Raw genomic sequence first — 19,161 nt, 5'->3', positions numbered from 1 at the left:
CTGTGTGATTAGGGTCGTTGTCCTGTTGCAAGGTGAACCTTCGGCTCAGTCTGAGATCCTGAGTTCTCTCAACGTCAACAGTGAAGAGGCGACTCCGGGATGCTGGCCTTCTAGGCAGAGTTCCTCTGTCCGGTGTCTGTGTTCTTTTGCCAATCTTAATCTTTTTTTTTTTTTTTTTGCCAGTCTGAGATATGGCTTTTTCTTTGCAACTCTGCCTAGAAGGCCAGCATCCCGGAGTCGCCTCTTCACTGTTGACATTGAGACTGGTGTTTTGTGGTACTATTTAAGGAAGCTGCCAGTTGAGGACTTGTGAGGGGTCTGTTTCTTAAACTAGACAGTCTAATGTACTTGTTCTCTTGCTCAGTTGTGCACCGGGGCCTCCCACTCCTCTTTCTATTCTGGTTAGAGACAGTTTGCACTGTTCTGTGAAGGGAGTAGTACACAGCGTTGTATGAGATCTTCAGTTTCTTGGCAATTTCTCGCATGGAATAGCCTTCATTTCTCAGAACAAGAATAGACTGATGAGTTTCTGAAGAAAGTTATTTGTTTCTGGCCATTTTGAGCCTGTAATCGAAGCCACAAATGCTGATGCTCCAGATACTCAACTAGTCTAAAGAAGGCCAGTTTTATTGCGTCTTTAATCAGCACAAGAGTTTTCAGCTGTGCTAACATAATTGCAAAAGGGTTTTCTAATGATCAATTAGCCTTTTAAAATGATAAACTTGGATTAGCTAACACAACGTGCCATTGGAACACAGGAATGATGGTTGCTGATAATGGGCCTCTGTACGCCTATGTAGATATTCCATAAAAAAATCTGCCATTTCCAGCTACAATAGTCATTTACAATATTAACAATGTCTATACTGTATTTCTGATATATATATATTTTTTTAATGGACAAAAAATGTGATTGTCTTTCAAAAACAAGGACATTTCTAAGTGACACCAAACTTTTGACCGGTATTGTCTGTTGGTACCTTTCCCCAGATATGTGCCTCGACACAATCCTGTCTTCCTTCGAACTCATGGCTTGGTTTTTGCTCTGAAATGCACTGTCAACTGTGGGACCTTATATAGACAGGTGTGTGCCTTTGCAAATCATGTCCAATCAAATTATTTTACCACAGGTGGATTCTAATTAAGTTGTAGAAACATCTCAAGGATGATCAATGGAAACAGGATACACATGAGCTCAATTTCGAGTCTCATAGCAAATTGTCTGAATACTTATGTAAATAAGGTATTTCAGTTTTTGCAAAAGTTTCTAAAAACCTGTTTTCACTATGTCATTATGAGCTATTGTGTGTAGATTCCTGAGAAAAAATTATAATATTTAATAAGACATTTTAGAATAAGGATGTAACGTAACAAACCAGAAATGGTCTGAATACTTTCTGAATGTTTCCAGGGTTTTTGGTTGGAGTATGTTCAGATTGTAATTGTGGGTACAACGTCATCAACACATTTTCTAATGAAGCCTGTGACTGACGATGTATATTCCTCAATGTTGATGGATGAGTCCTGGGTGGAGTCGTCTTTGAGCTGCATTATTCACTTTGATTAATTATCAGTGTTTCATTTGGGGAGGATGAGGAGCTTCCAAACAATTAGGCCCCTCATTTGCAAACTCTGAACAATTCGACCACCAAGGTGGACATTGATTTTTATGGGCAGAAAGTAGACAAACACGCCCCCAAAGGCATTAAAACTCAGAACACCAAAGGTGGGGCCATTTTTTATGGGGCTTGAGTCGTTAAAGTGCAAACCTTGTGTTAATACATCCATGTCTTAACTCAAGAAAAAAACTAAAATGTTTTAGTTTTTTCTCCACCGTGAGCTAAAGCGAGAGTGACATAGTAGCAATTAGTGTGTGTAGGGTGTGTATTTGCATGTCTGTGTGTTTCGGTGTGTGTATTTGTTATTTTGTATAGGTGTGTGTATTTGTGTGTGTACCCTCGGCTTGTCAAATCCTGTTAATTTCCCCCTTCCAGTAGCATTAAAGTTGTGACTTGCCTCACCCTCCAACTGTCACATCACTTCCATTATTTATCAATTCAAATGAGAGAAAAATGTTTTATGTCGACATTAATGACTCCGTGTGAGGGAGGGAGAAGAAGGGGGGAAAAACAACTCAACTTATTAAGCAGACTGACTCACCTCGCCCATTGCTAGAAAAACGTATTGGTATATTATGAGTCCCTCGTCTCCATCTTTGTTAATTACTGTACATGTAAGTCTGGTACTTTTAAAAAGTTTTTCTGCTTTAGGTAAACAACTGCAGTGTAGAGAGCAGCTGTCTGGTTTCTCTCTCTATGGCAGGACCTTTTGTTGCCTCTGTCTCCACAGAATCTCTGATTACTAAGGTTTGGAGACGTGACATGGGAGGGGGGGGGGGGGGGGGGCTGACTGGGGTTCTAGGCCTGGAATAATGAGGAAATAGAAAAATAAGAACATCATTCCTCCGTTGTCACTGGCATTGTCTTGCATTGCTTACTGAGACTTAGACTGATCAAGGCAAATCTATGAAGTCCAATAGATGTATCCCCTCAATAGTCCAATGGAGGGATACATAGTCCAACAGCTGTATCCCCTCAATAGTCCAATGGAGGGATACATAGTCCAACAGCTGTATCCCCCAATAGTCCAATGGAGGGATACATAGTCCAACAGCTGTATCCCCTCAATAGTCCAATGTAGGGATACATAGTCCAATGGCTGTATGCACCCAATAGTCCAATGTAGGGATAGAACAGAGAGGACCAATGTATAAATCATAAACATTATGAGCTAAACTCAGCCACTCTATTATAATGTAAATATAAATGCCCCCAACGAACAAATCTGCCCGGTGACTCGGAGCTCATGACTAAAGGTGACCGGACCAGCGTGGGTGAAATGGCGGTCTGAGCCCAACGCCTTGACTGATTTCTTCTTTCAGCGGCGGCGACTCAAACAGAAGCTCGCACTCATTTCCTCTCAGAAGCCCTTTTCAGAAAACTCAAAGACCAGCACTTTCCCCCTTTAAAAAGCACATCACTTGATTTGCAAGCCTCACGCTTTTTTAAAAGGTGGGCCTTTAAAGAAATGAATCATGGAGGTAAAAAAACGGACAGGGACATTTAATGACGACGTTGTGAACACTGACAGCCTATCCTGACTATTGAGTCACTGGTCAATTGGCATTTAGAGTGTCATTCATTGTAGTGTGAGCCATATATACATGTAAGAGGACTTTCATCTCTTGTAAAACTGGCTGCCAGTGAAATATCACCTAGGGCGAGTTTATATTTCATTAACTCATAATTAACAGCCACAGGTATTGTGTCTCCCGTGGTGAAGAGAGTCTGTGGATTTCAATTGTGAACACATTTTTCATAATGGAACAGAAACTCCAAAGGAGGGGCCATTGTTTGAGACCAGAACCGACTTACTAACTGTGTGTTTATGTCACTTTCTATGAGTTGGGTGTACATGTTATATGGTGTACATGTTATATGGTGTACATGTTATATGGTGTACATGTTTTATGTTATATGGTGTACATGTTACATGGTGTACATGTTTTATGGTGTACATGTTATATGGTGTACATGTTATATGGTTATATGGTGTACATGTTATATGGTGTACATGTTTTATGGTGTACATGTTATATGGTGTACATGTTATATGGTGTACATGTTATATGGTGTACATGTTATATGGTTATATGGTGTACATGTTATATGGTGTACATGTTATATGGTGTACATGTTATATGGTGTACATGTTATATGGTTATATGGTGTACATGTTATATGGTGTACATGTTATATGGTTATATGGTGTACATGTTATATGGTGTACATGTTATATGGTGTACATGTTATATGGTGTACATGGTATATGTGATGTGTGTGTGTAGCCAGTATGTGTGTGTGTGTCTGTATGTGTTAGAGAGTGTGTGTGTGTGTGTGTGTGTATGTGTGTGAACAACTTTGTGTGTGTGTGTGTGCGTGCATGAGGATGAGTGGCACTGTATTATTTATGTTAACATAATAGCTTGTTTTCCTTTCACACCTACAAACCCACAAGCTTTTTGCCTATTTGTTTGAATCACAAACCAATGGAATAGCTTTCAAATGGAATACGTAACAAAGCAATAGAAAATAAACATTTTGGCCAGAGGTCTCATTTTCCATTAACATCTAGCCATGACATTTATTTCAGATTTGACAATGCCGATTACAAAAACACCTTCTCTCTGTGTCAGTGTGACACTGTGATAGAGTCACGTTAAGTGGCTAGTGACAGGGCTCTAAGAACCTAGTTGCCGTGAAGTCTGGCTTGATCGGTGTGGGTGTGAGTGAGTGTGTCTCTGTATGTGTATATGAGTGAGTGTGTGTGTCTCTGTGTGTGTATGTGTGTGTGTCTCTCTGTGTGTGTGAGTATGTGTCTTTGTGTGTGTGTGTGTCTCTGTGTGTGTGTGTGTGTGTCTTTGTGTGTGTTTGTGTCTCTGTGTGTGTTTGTGTGTGTCTCTGTGTGTGTGTGTGTGTGTGTGTGTGTGTGTGTGTGTCTTTGTGTGTGTTTGTGTCTCTGTGTGTGTTTGTGTGTGTCTCTGTGTGTGTGAGTGTGTGTTTGTCACTGTGTGTGTGTTTCTTTGTGTGAGTGTGTCTCTGTGTGTGTGTCTCTCTGTGTGTGTGTGTGTGTGTGTGTATATGTGTCTCTCTCTGTCTGTGTGTGTGTGTGTGTGTGTGTGTGTGTGTGTGTGTGTGTGTGTGTGTGTGTGTGTGTGTGTGTGTGTGTGTGTGTGTTGCTATGGGTGTGTCTATGTGTGTGTGTGTTTGTTTGTCTCTGAATGTGTGTGTGTGTGTCTGTGTGTGTGTCTCTGTGTGTATCTGTGTGTCTCTGGGTGTGTGTGTCTCTTTGTGTGTGTCTCTGGCTGTGTGTTTGTCTGTGTGTCACTGTGTCTCTCTCTCTGTCTGTGTGTGTGTGTGTGTGTCTGTATCTCTGTGTCTCTGTGTATTTGTGTGTGTCTGTGTCTTTGTGTGTGTGAGTGTGTGTCTCTGTATCTTTGTCTCCCTGTGTGTCTTTGTGTCTCTGTGTCTTCGTGTGTGTGTGATCATGTGTGGGGGGGGGGGGCTGACCACTACTTAAATTATATGTTGGGTGGGGGGGCACACTAACTAAATTATATGTTTGGGGGGAGGCTGGCCACTACTTAAATTATATGTTGGGGGGGAGGCTGGCCACTACTTAAATTATATGTTGGGGGGAGGCTGGCCACTACTTATATTATATGACGGGTGGGGGAGGGTGGGGGGGGGGGGGGGCTGGCAACTAATGAAATTATATGTTGGGTGGGGCTGGCCACTACTAAAATTATATGTTGGGGGGGGGGGGCTGGCCACTACTTAAATTATATGTTGGGGGGGGCCTGGCCACTAATTAAATTATATGTTGGGGGGAAGGCTGGCCACTACTTAAATTATATGTTGGGGGGGGCTGGCCACTACTTAAATTATATGTTGGGGGGGGGCTGACCACTACTTAAATTATATGTTGGGGGGGGGGGGGGGTGGCCACTAATTCAATTATATGTTGGGGGGGAGGCTGGCCACTAATTAAATTATATGTTGGGGGGGGGGGGGGGCTGGCCACTAATTAAATTATATGTTGGGGGGGGGCTGGCCACTACTTAAATTATATGTTGGGGGGGGGGGGGTGGCCACTACTTAAATTATATGTTGGGGGGGGGAGGCTGGCCACTACTTAAATTATATGTTGGGGGGGGGATGGCCACTACTTAAATTATATGTTGGGGGGGGGGCTGGCCACTAATTCAATTATATGTTGGGGGGGGGGGGGGGCTGGCCCCTAATTAAATTATATGTTGGGGGGAGGCTGGCCACTAATTAAATTATATGTTGGGGGGGGCTGGCCACTAATTAAATTATATGTTGGGGGGGGGGGGGGGGGGGCTGGCCCCTAATTAAATTATATGTTGGGGGGGGGGCTGGCCACTAATTCAATTATATGTTGGGGGGGGGGGGGGGGCTGGCCCCTAATTAAATTATATGTTGGGGGGAGGCTGGCCACTACTTAAATTATATGTTGGGTGGGGCTGGCCACTACTTAAATTATATGTTGGGGGGGGGTGGCCACTACTTAAATTATATGTTGGGGGGGGGAGGCTGGCCACTACTTAAATTATATGTTGGGGGGGGGATGGCCACTACTTAAATTATATGTTGGGGGGGGGGGGGGGGGGGCACTAATTCAATTATATGTTGGGGGGGAGGCTGGCCACTAATTAAATTATATGTTGGGGGGGGCTGGCCACTAATTAAATTATATGTTGGGGGGGGGGGGGGGGGGGGGGGGGCTGGCCCCTAATTAAATTATATGTTGGGGGGGGGGCTGGCCACTAATTCAATTATATGTTGGGGGGGGGGGGGGGGGGGCTGGCCCCTAATTAAATTATATGTTGGGGGGAGGCTGGCCACTACTTAAATTATATGTTGGGTGGGGCTGGCCACTACTTAAATTATATGTTGGGGGGGGGTGGCCACTACTTAAATTATATGTTGGGGGGGGGAGGCTGGCCACTACTTAAATTATATGTTGGGGGGGGGATGGCCACTACTTAAATTATATGTTGGGGGGGGGGGGGGGGGGCACTAATTCAATTATATGTTGGGGGGGAGGCTGGCCACTAATTAAATTATATGTTGGGGGGGGCTGGCCACTAATTAAATTATATGTTGGGGGGGGGGGGGGGGCACTAATTCAATTATATGTTGGGGGGGAGGCTGGCCACTAATTAAATTATATGTTGGGGGGGGGGCTGGCCACTAATTAAATTATATGTTGGGGGGGGGGGGGGGGGGGGGGGGGGCTGGCCCCTAATTATAATTATATGTTGGGGGGGGGGCTGGCCCCTAATTAAATTATATGTTGGGGGGAGGCTGGCCACTACTTAAATTATATGTTGGGTGGGGCTGGCCACTACTTAAATTATATGTTGGGGGGGGGTGGCCACTACTTAAATTATATGTTGGGGGGAGGCTGGCCACTACTTCAATTATATGTTGGGGGGGGGCTGGCCACTACTTAAATTATATGTTGGGGGGGGGGGGACTGGCCACTACTTAAATTATATGTTGGGGGGGAGGGGCTGGCCACTAATTAAATTATATGTTGGGGGGGGGGGGGGGGGGGGGTCTGGCCACTACAAAAATTATATGTTTTTAGTGAAGTAACATTACTGTTAAACGTTTTCAGATGACATTGTGTGAACAATTAAAATGGACAAGAAACATCACCTCCTCAAACACAAGATATTACAAGTTGTGTTTTACTAGTCACAACTGTGTTCTAGATGCAAACCCTCCCGAAGAGGAACTGACATCAGATAATGGGACCCGTACGTTCTCCAAAGACTATCTTATGTTATTACATCGATTTCTTGATTCCTGTCTCTTTCTGCCTGTGAGCCAGTTTATCTTGGCTGCTTGTTGGCTGTATGGAGAGAGAACATACGTGGATAAGCCAGGCTCTTTGATATCTTCGGGGATAGTAATGCCAGGAACATGCACTGAGGCGGTATGGTGTGTTTCATGATTGTGTGCTGCATGTCTTGAGCAGTCCCGACTACACACAAACACTCTCATTTGTAACAGCCAATAGGAGCCAAGCCCCCTGTATCACACTAGGGTATATTTTCCCCTCCTTTCTCTCACCCTTCTTCTTTCTCTCTCTCTCTCGCTCCCTGTTCTTCTTTCTACATCTCTCTCTCTCAATCTCTCTCTCACTCTCTCTCTCTCACTCTCTCTCACTCTCTTTCAATCTCTCTCTCTCTCACTCTCTTTCAATCTCTCTCTCTCTCACTCTCTTTCAATCTCTCTCTCTCTCAAACTCCCAACCTCTCTCTCTCAAACTCCCAACCTCTCTCTCTCAAACTCCCAACCTCTCTCTCTCTCTCTCTCTCTCTCTCTCTCTCTCTCTCTCTCTCTCAATCTCTTTCTTTCTCTCTCTTTCTTTCTCTCTCTCCCTCTTGTATAGTGGGACTGGTCAGCAGCGATATAGGCAGCATTTGATCTTCAAGGATCAAACGCAGTTTTAAGTGTTCCGTTAAAGAGATACATGCAAAGAGGGAAATGATTCCAGAGCTGTTCTTCTTCCACAGTCTGTATCATAAGCCTTGTAGTGACGTGGCCGCTGATAGGGCTGCTCCTAATGTCTTCTGTTGTTAAACTAGAAAGCATCTCCATCTCACGCACAGTAAAATGGCTGATCTCCATTATTTTGGGGGGCTATTGACCATAAGAACAGAATAAATAGAATAAAATAGTACACACACACACCATGTTTTCAACTCAAATGAACTCCAAGGAGTTTTATAGTACAGTATATTCACTGTTCGCAAGCTTACCCTCATCTTCACCAGTCACAACCGTGAAGATGTTCAGAAAAAACAAACAACAAAAACATAGAAATCACCTAAGTCATCCAGCCACCGACAGTAGAAGGTAGCAGAACAAATGTATTTCCACAAAACGACCACAGGCCCTAAGACGAGATCATCAAGGTTAGCATGTTTCCCCTTCGGCTCTGTTCCGCGCAGGCTGCCGCTCACCCAAATCAGATCACTTTTTCACATAAATTCTAATATTTACAGGGAGCCAAATGCGTAAAGGCATCAGGTATCAAACGTCTTCATGACAGTTCAAAGGTGAACCTGGAGGTTCTATTTCCCTCTCAACTCAAAGTCGACAAGAGGATAAAGAAAGTCGACAAGAGGATAAACAGAGGATGTGAAATTTGCCATCTGCCAGTACCAATTCATGAAACATTCAACGGTTAAGATGGGGTTTGACTTGTCAGATGTAAACCCCTCACAACTTCAAGAAATCTCTCTCTTCTGTTTCACAAAGACACAAACAGTTGCTCGTGTTTTTGAAAGGTGAGCAGAGCTTTGGGTGGGAGCAAACAGAACAATAGATGTCGGAACAAACTAAAAGACGCCGGTGTCTAGATTTCGACCACTCATTCCTCGAGCCGAAGACATGTCATACTATCTAACTTTAGCATGCCCATTGAACATGACTGGAAGCTTGAATAATTATTCAAAAAAACACTCTTATTCCTAAAATAGATTCCCTTGTATCTCATTACATAGTAACAGAGTAAGAAACTGCATTGGATGCACTCTAACATGTTTGGTTGAACTAGCCACAACGGTTGCCACGGAAGACAAGAGACTAGCTCTGTGTGTATGGTAATTGCAGGTGATATTTTTTCTGCATAAGTGACGCAGACACACCCAGTTCATCACACATAAAAAAACACGCACACACACACACACACACACACACACACAGATAGTTCATCAGGCACCTTCCTGTATGCATGTTACTGACCCAGATAAGTTAAGAAGTCGAACGGATGAAATATGCACCCCGCTGAGGGAGACAGGAAAAGGAGTGCCTGGAGAAAGAGAGAGAAGAGAGAGAAGAGCTCTTTAGCGGCGTGAGGGAGATTTGTCACTGTCACCACCTAACATAGAGGAAGAGGGGCCGACTGGGACGGTTGTGAATGTAATCTTTGGATACAGTGGAGCATGCTGGGACACTGGAGGCCAATGCATACCTCCCTGCTGGTAAATGTCTAGAGCCCCCCTCCTCCCTCTCATCCCCCCAGATCAAGAGAGAGAGGGGGGTGAGAGGAGGAGGAGCGGTTAAGAGAGAGGGATGGCCACCATCCATGACCATGAGATGGGGAGGAGAGGAGGAGGAGAGGAAAAGAGAGAGGGATGGCCACCATCCATGACCATGAGAGGAGGAGGAGAGGAGGATGAAAGCAGGAGAGGATAGAAGGAAAGGATAGAAGGAGAGGGTAGAAGGAGAGGGTAGAAGGAGAGGATAGAAGGAGAGGATAGAAGGAGAGGGTAGAAGGAGAGGGTAGAAGGAGAGGATAGAAGGAGAGGGTAGAAGGAGAGGGTAGAAGGAGAGGGTAGATGGTGAGGATAGAAGGAGAGGGTAGAAGGAGAGGGTAGAAGGAGAGGGTAGAAGGAGAGGGTAGATGGTGAGGATAGAAGGAGAGGGTAGAAGGAGAGGGTAGAAGGAGAGGGTAGAAGGAGAGGGTAGAAGGAGAGGATAGATGGTGAGGGTAGAAGGAGAGGGTAGAAGGAGAGGATAGAAGGAAAGGATCTACTTTGTAATTAAATGTGAAGGCTGTGTCAAGATCCCCGTTTTAAACATTTGCATATCTTCTTACAATATGAGTAATTAGTGATGTTGTCTATTCAAATCTATGCAGTAATGTTACTTCTACTTGACCTTGAATACTACATGACATAATATTATTATACTTACCTACCTACAATATATCAGTGATGAGGGGAATCTGTTGTGACATGTCCGATACACTGTGCGTGTATGTGTTAGTGTGGCTGCGTGCGCGAGAATGTGTGCGTGTGTGTGCTTGTCAGACATTTCTTCCATGAGTCAGGTAGTGTGAATGAGAGAGTCAGACTTTCCTGAAAACAGCCAGGGATTCTGAGGTGCTTTGTTTTAAATTAGATATATCCGGGTGAGGGAATTTGTCAAAGAGATAAAAGTCTGAAACGAAATGAGCCTCAAAACTTCATTCGGCTAAACAGTTTCCCCCAGATACCAGCCCTATTGTGTGTGTGTGTGTGTGTGTGTGTGTGTGTGTGTGTGTGTGTGTGTGTGTGTGTGTGTGTGTGTGTCATTGTGCATGCGTTTGCCTGCGTGTGTGTGATTGCCTGTGTGTGTCCATGCGTATGTATGTGTTTCTGCATGTGTGTGTGTGTCTCTGTGTGTGTGTGTGTGTGTGATTGTCTGTGTGTTTGCCTGTGTGTCTCTATGCATTTGTGTGTGTTTCTGTATGTATGTGTGTGATTGTCTAGTTGTGTTTGTGCTTATGTCTTCTGTATTTGCATAAGACATACAGATGCACTTCAGTCTTGAGCTCTTCATCTTTGATTCCCTGCTTGAGTGGATAAAGAGTCTGTGCTTTTGGAACCCGTTTTTAACTTATCCCCGCTCTGACCTCTTACACTCCAGTCTGTTTGATCACAAACAAGGCGACGGGAATCATTATTTTCAAAACGTATGCAAAACACCCTCATTATTTTGTGTCATAAGCCGGTGCAGTAATTGAGGGCGGTATGACTTTAAATATCATATGCTTTGCTAAAGGCCATGCCTGAACTGCGATTTTCATTAGGTGTAATATCATGTATTTATTACTATTTAATTGTCCTGGTTTCAAGTGATCCTGACTGAGAAACATATCCTATCTTCTGACATCATATCATCGTTTTATACCCAGCATGTTTCAGGTCTATTTGGGTCCTCTACAGCGTCCCACTTCCTCTACAGACCCTCACTTCCTCTACAGCACCCCACTTCCTCTACATCACCCCACTTCCTCTACAGACCCTTACTTCCTCTACAGCACCCGACTTCCTCTACAGCACCCCACTTCCTCTACAGACCCTCACTTCCTCTACAGACCACAACTTCCTCTACAGATCCCCACTTCCTCTACAGCACCCCACTTCCTCTACAGAACCCCACTTCCTCTACAGACCCTCACTTCCTCTACAGACCCTCACTTCCGCTACAGACCACAACTTCCTCTACAGACCACAACTTCCTCTACAGCACCCACCTTCCTCTACAGACCCCCACTTCCTCTACAGACCCTAACTTCCTCTACAGACACCCACTTCCTCTACAGACACCCACTTCCTCTACAGACCCCCACTTCCTCTACAGACCCCCACTTCCTCTAAAGACCCCCACTTCCTCTACAGACCCTAACTTCCTCTACAGACACCCACTTCCTCTACAGACACCCACTTCCTCTACAGACCCCCACTTCCTCTACAGACCCACACTTCCTCTACAGACACCCTCTTCCTCTACAGACCCTCACTTCCTCTACAGACCACAACTTCCTCTACAGACCCTCACTTCCTCTACACCACACACCTCCTCTAAAGACCCCCACTTCCTCTACAGACACCCACTTCCTCTACAGACACCCACTTCCTCTACAGACCCCCACTTCCTCTACAGACCCTCACATCCTCTAAAGACCCGCACTTCCTCTACAGACACCCACTTCCTCTACAGACCCTCACTTCCTCTACAGACCACAACTTCCTCTACAGACCCCCACTTCCTCTACATACCCCCACTTCCTCTAAAGACCCCCACTTCCTCTACAGACCCTAACTTCCTCTACAGACACCCACTTCCTCTACAGACCCCCACTTCCTCTACAGACCCCCACTTCCTCTACAGACCCGCAGTTCCTCTACAGACACCCACTTCCTCTACAGACCCTCACTTCCTCTACAGACCCTCACTTCCTCTACAGACCACAACTTCCTCTACAGCACCCACCTTCCTCTACAGACCCCCACTTCCTCTACAGACCCCCACTTCCTCTACAGAGTCTCACTTCCTCTACACACCCTCACTTCCTCTACAGACCCCCACTTCTTCTACAGACACTACTTACACCTATCCCTCTCCCTTTGCCTGCAGGAAGTGGTTACCATGACAACACATATTACCTTTTTAATTCGAGAGACCATCATCTTGAGCATGGCCAGGGTAATGTTTCTGTTTGTTAGCTCTCACTCTCTCTCTCTCTTTTTAATATAGACTGATGTTTTGTCCAGTGAGTTGTGATCAGTACACAGACACACAGACATCCCCAGGAATGGATTCACAAACAGATATAGAATGTAAGCAATATCTGTTCACTCAATTGTTCCCCTACCAGACTTCTAAAAATCCTGATTAGATGTGGAGAAGAGAAGAGGAAGATGGAAGAATGGAAGGATGTGATGCGGAGGCGGCAGCATCTTAACAGGCCAGCAGCTGAGGTGATGTGTTCAGTGTGACAGGGCCCCATCTCTGTCGACAAAATATGTTAAAGCAGTCTGCCAGAGCACAGGATCTCCGTTGCTGATACTGCAAACAGAGCCAGTGCACACTCACACACACACACACACAGCGATAAGCCTTCCCATCTCTGCCTCTATTTTAGCTCTCACATCCCTGCAATGAACAGGATTATATCAAATTGGAAGCTGACTGTTCACAAAGCTGGAGTAGTGTTGAGCACTGTGTCTCTGTCAAAAAGGCCTGGCTTCCTCTCAATAGGCCTGTAAATCAAATCAAATGAAATTGTATTTGTCATATGCTTCTTAAACAACAGGTGTAGACTAACAGTGAAAGGCTTACTTATGGTTCCTTTTCCAACAATGAAGAGTTAAGATAAAGATAAAAAAATATTATAAAAATAGAAATACTGACACAAGGAATAAATACTCTTGCAACAATGAGCTGTCGCGCCTAGAGCAACTGGCGGCCATTTTGGGGATAGAGTCCATAAACAAGCCTAAAGCGGATGGTGGCCATTTTGGGGATAGAGAGCAAAAACAAGCCTAAAGCGGATGGTGGCCATTTTAGGGATAGAGAGCATAAACAAGCCTAAAGCGGATGGTGGCCATTTTGGGGATAGAGAGCAAAAACAAGCCTAAAGCGGATGGTGGCCATTTTAGGGATAGAGAGCATGAACAAGCCTAAAGCGGATGGTGGCCATTTTGGGGATAGAGAGCATGGATAGAGAGCATAAAAAAGACTAAAGTAGATGGCGGCAATTTTGGGGATTGAGAGCATAAACAAGCCTAAAGCGGATGATGGCCATTTTGGGGATAGAGAGCATAAACAAGCCTAAAGCAGATGGCAAATTAGGAAACTGATACACAGTATCACAACGTCACTCATTCGGCAATAAAAAGGCATGAGTTGTCCCCTTGTCATTGTCAAGCAGTGTTTACAACATGGATGTGTCATGTGGAACTTACGCCAACAATCGCTAATTAGTGTGAGGGACAAGAATGAAAAGGATCACTGCTACATCATTTCCTTTTTTCCCTACTAAACTTGTCACAGCAGTTATGATGAAAACTGACTGAGGAAATCCCTAACGCGCCTCCATCAGAATCGAATAAAAAACTGACTGACATCAAATTATTTTTCAACTTGACAGGTGCGTTGCACTAGCTTTGTAAGTTTTGTCACCTCTTTGGAGAGGTCTCGGTTGTTTGGAATAATTGAAAGACTAACTGAGTTTTCCGTTTTCTGTCACAATCGGTGGAAACGGGCTTCGAATATCTTTTTTCCCTCCATCACTTTATCGGTGTGGGGGGGGGATAATGATACGAGACTGTCATGGTAAAAAAAAAAGAAAGAAAATGAACGTCACTGAAATGAAACATGACTTCAAAGTCATGACACTGACAAAGACAACAAAACACAACATGTTGAGTTATGCATCATTAAGAAAAACACTGAACCATTGTAAAAGGGACAGGGCATAAGTCGTCTGTTGAATTGTTTTTGATTCCCCTGACTCCACGGCCGACATCGATGTTTCGTTCCTGAACGTACGTTAAGTTACCTGGGGTTGGATTCAGTGCTGAAACAATCTCACAGATGATGTGGTCCGTAGTACAAACATCTGAGCTCTGTGGTGCAACATATGCTGGAAGACGTCCTGTACATCTACTGTACAGTGGGGGCACTCAAACACACAGCACAGGCATCCATGGATCGTACAAGCACATGCACACACACAAGGCACCCCTTCTCACACACACACACACACACACACACACACACACACCCACACACACACACACACACACACACACACACACACACACACACACACACACAGCTTGTTCCTGATCTGGAGAATTACGCGCACACCCACACACACCCACACACACACACACACACACATACAGTCTCGGTTTTGTATACTCTCACACACAGCAATCCATAACCCACCTGTCAGTCTTAACCACTGGAGTTCATTACAGACACTGAGACACAGTGACAACTCCTGCTGAAACAGACCTGATACATGGGATACACAGGGCGTTAGGTCATGTGACCTCAGAAAGGTACAGGGTGACAGTAACAAACACAATTCAAGACAACTGAAAGAGTTGGCTCATCTTCATGTTTCTCAATTGTCCAGGAAAGATGACATTATTCCAAAACCAAAGTGGCAACTGCAGTTGAACAATTACACACATTTGACATAGCTGAATTGTTATGCATACTCATCTTTTTAATTGTGTTAAATTTAATTAAAGTATGAATCTCCCTGAATGGGTTTATCGTGGATAAACATACATTTTACAATATATGCTGGATAAAGACAAATACATCCATAATACCCTATCTTTTTAATATGATTAGAATGTGAAATATTCATCTGAATTAGCATACATTAGCGCAACAATACATGAAGTAATTAAAAATGCAATTCATAAAAATTATATTTATGGTACATTATTAAGAGACCACCAACAAGCTACTATTATTACATTACTAAGGGAGCACCACCAAGCTACTATTATTACATTACTAAGAGAGCACCAACAGGCTACTATTATTACATTACTAAGGGAGCACCACCAAGCTACTATTATTACATTACTAAGAGAGCACCAACAAGCTACTATTATTACATTACTAGGAGAGCACCACCAAGCTACTATTATTACATTACTAAGAGAGCACCACCAAGCTACTATTATTACATTACTAAGAGAGCACCACCAAGCTACTATTATTACATTACTAAGAGAGCACCAACAAGATACTATTATTACATTACTAAGAGAGGACCAACAAGCTACTATTATTACATTACTAAGAGAGCACCAACAAGCTACTATTATTACATTATTGGGAGAGCACCAACAAGCTACTATTATTACATTACTAAGAGAGCACCAACAAGCTTCTATTATTACATTATTGGGAGAGCACCAACAAGATACTATTATTACATTATTGCGAGAGCACCAACAGGCTACTATTATTACATTACTAAGAGAGCACCAACAAGCTTCTATTATTACATTATTGGGAGAGCACCAACAATATACTATTATTACATTATTGGGAGAGCACCAACAAGATACTATTATTACATTATTGGGAGAGGACCAACAAGCTACTATTATTACATTACTGGGAGAGCACCAACAAGCTTCTATTATTACATTATTGGGAGAGCACCAACAAGCTATTTCATGGATTTAGCCTTCTAGAATAGAGAAACCCTCTCTCTCTCCTTCTCTCTCCTTCTCTCTCAACTCAAGTTCCATAAAAGAGTCGATGAGTTAGACAGCTCCCGAAGAAAAAAAAAGCATCCCTCCTCTTTTTGTCTTTGGTCCACCCCTCCACTCCACGCCTAAACGGATTGCAGGAAGGAGCTGAAAAACCGAGACAGGGTCAATAATTTAAGGCACACTGAGGCTAATTTAAATCTATCATCCTGAGATGTGCATACACGTGTCAAAGGTAGGCCGAGGGAAGGATCTGTCATTTGATTCATGTTCCCCAGGGAGAATTAGTTTTATGACGTCATTTAATAGATTTTTTAAAAACTTGGTTTGACTTCGTCGGCCCGAGGGCGGGGGAGGAGAGTAGGAGGAGAGGAGTAGGGAGGGCGAGAGTGAGTGAGTGAGTGAGGGGAGCGAGACAGAGAGAGAGAGAGAGAGAGAGAGAGAGAGAGAAAGAGGGAGAGAGAGAAGAGAAATGAAGAAAGAATGGGATATTAAATTATGGAGCACCTTAACAGCACAATCTGTCTTGTGCAGACATGATTGCCTTACCATTGTGGAGTGATGATCATTCGTTTGTCAGGGCTTTTTGTACAGCGATGAGGTTAGAGCTGTAAAGGCTGTTATAAGGTTGGGCCTGGGCCCTGGGCCCTGGGTGGACAAGACTAGAGTGAAAAATGTCCAACGTGGGTCAGAAGAGGACATAGAAAAGTGTTGAACTCACCCAAAGGGCTCCAAAATACAAGGGTGCAGCAACAGCAGTTTGAAGGATTTGTGCATCGTCATAATAACTCATAATAATAATATCACCTCAACAAACATGCCCAATCAAGGAAAAACACATACATTTTACATTCAGCTGAGGTAGGGTTCCCTGCTCATTGATGACACTGATGAGGCTATTGCAAGCAAAGTCAACTACTGCCTGTTTGCAGTAACTCCAGTTGCCTGTATGCATTAACTCCAGTTGCCTGTATGCAGTAACTCCAGTTTCCTGTTTACAGTAACTCCAGTTGCCTGTATGCATTAACTCCAGTTGCCTGTATGCAGTAACTCCAGTTTCCTGTTTACAGTAACTCCAGTTGCCTGTATGCAGTAACTCCAGTTGCCTGTATGCAGTAACTCCAGTTGCCTGAATGCATTAACTCCAGTTGACTGTATGCAGTAACTCCAGTTTCCTGTTTGCAGTAACTCCAGTTGCCTGTATGCATTAACTCCAGTTGCCTGTATGCAGTAACTCCAGTTGCCTGTATGCAGTAACTCCAGTTGCCTGAATGCATTAACTCCAGTTGCCTGTATGCATTAACTCCAGTTGCCTGTATGCATTAACTCTAGTTGCCTGTATGCATTAACTCCAGTTGCCTGTATGCAGTAACTCCAGTTGCCTGTATGCAGTAACTCTAGTTTCCTGTATGCAGTAACTCCACTTGCCTGTATGCATTAACTCCAGTTGCCTGTATGCATTAACTCCAGTTGCCTGTATGCATTAACTCCAGTTGCCTGTATGCAGTAACTCCAGTTGCCTGTATGCATTAACTCCAGTTGCCTGTATGTATTAACTCCAGTTGCCTGTATGCAGTAACTCCAGTTGCCTGTATGCAGTAACTCCAGTTGCCTGTATGCAGTAACTCCAGTTGCCTGAATGCATTAACTCCAGTTGCCTGTATGCATTAACTCCAGTTGCCTGTATGCATTAACTCTAGTTGCCTGTATGCATTAACTCCAGTTGCCTGTATGCAGTAACTCCAGTTGCCTGTATGCAGTAACTCTAGTTGCCTGTATGCAGTAACTCCAGTTGCCTGTATGCATTAACTCCAGTTGCCTGTATGCATTAACTCCAGTTGCCTGTATGCATTAACTCCAGTTGCCTGTATGCAGTAACTCCAGTTGCCTGTATGCATTAACTCCAGTTGCCTGTATGCAGTAACTCCAGTTGCCTGTATGCAGTAATTCCAGTTGCCTGTATGCATTAACTCCAGTTGCCTGTATGCAGTAACTCTAGTTGCCTGTATGCATTAACTCCAGTTGCCTGTATGCAGTAACTCCAGTTGCCTGTATGCAGTAACTCCAGTTGCCTGAATGCATTAACTCCAGTTGACTGTATGCAGTAACTCCAGTTTCCTGTTTGCAGTAACTCCAGTTGCCTGTATGCATTAACTCCAGTTGCCTGTATGCAGTAACTCCAGTTGCCTGTATGCAGTAACTCCAGTTGCCTGAATGCATTAACTCCAGTTGCCTGTATGCATTAACTCCAGTTGCCTGTATGCATTAACTCTAGTTGCCTGTATGCATTAACTCCAGTTGCCTGTATGCAGTAACTCCAGTTGCCTGTATGCAGTAACTCTAGTTTCCTGTATGCAGTAACTCCACTTGCCTGTATGCATTAACTCCAGTTGCCTGTATGCATTAACTCCAGTTGCCTGTATGCATTAACTCCAGTTGCCTGTATGCAGTAACTCCAGTTGCCTGTATGCAGTAACTCCAGTTGCCTGTATGCATTAACTCCAGTTGCCTGTATGCAGTAACTCCAGTTGCCTGTATGCAGTAACTCCAGTTGCCTGTATGCAGTAACTCCAGTTGCCTGTATGCAGTAACTCCAGTTGCCTGAATGCATTAACTCCAGTTGCCTGTATGCATTAACTCCAGTTGCCTGTATGCATAAACTCTACTTGCCTGTATGCATTAACTCCAGTTGCCTGTATGCAGTAACTCCAGTTGCCTGTATGCAGTAACTCTAGTTGCCTGTATGCAGTAACTCCAGTTGCCTGTATGCATTAACTCCAGTTGCCTGTATGCATTAACTCCAGTTGCCTGTATGCATTAACTCCAGTTGCCTGTATGCAGTAACTCCAGTTGCCTGTATGCATTAACTCCAGTTGCCTGTATGCAGTAACTCCAGTTGCCTGTATGCAGTAACTCCAGATCCCTGTATGCATTAACTCCAGTTGCCTGTATTCATTAACTCCAGTTGCCTGTCTGCATTA

Source organism: Salmo salar, chromosome 07 (genome assembly GCF_965601325.2).
Source record: "Salmo salar chromosome 07, fSalSal1, whole genome shotgun sequence".
NCBI lineage: Eukaryota > Metazoa > Chordata > Actinopteri > Salmoniformes > Salmonidae > Salmo > Salmo salar.
Note: the sequence above shows the minus strand (reverse complement) of the source record.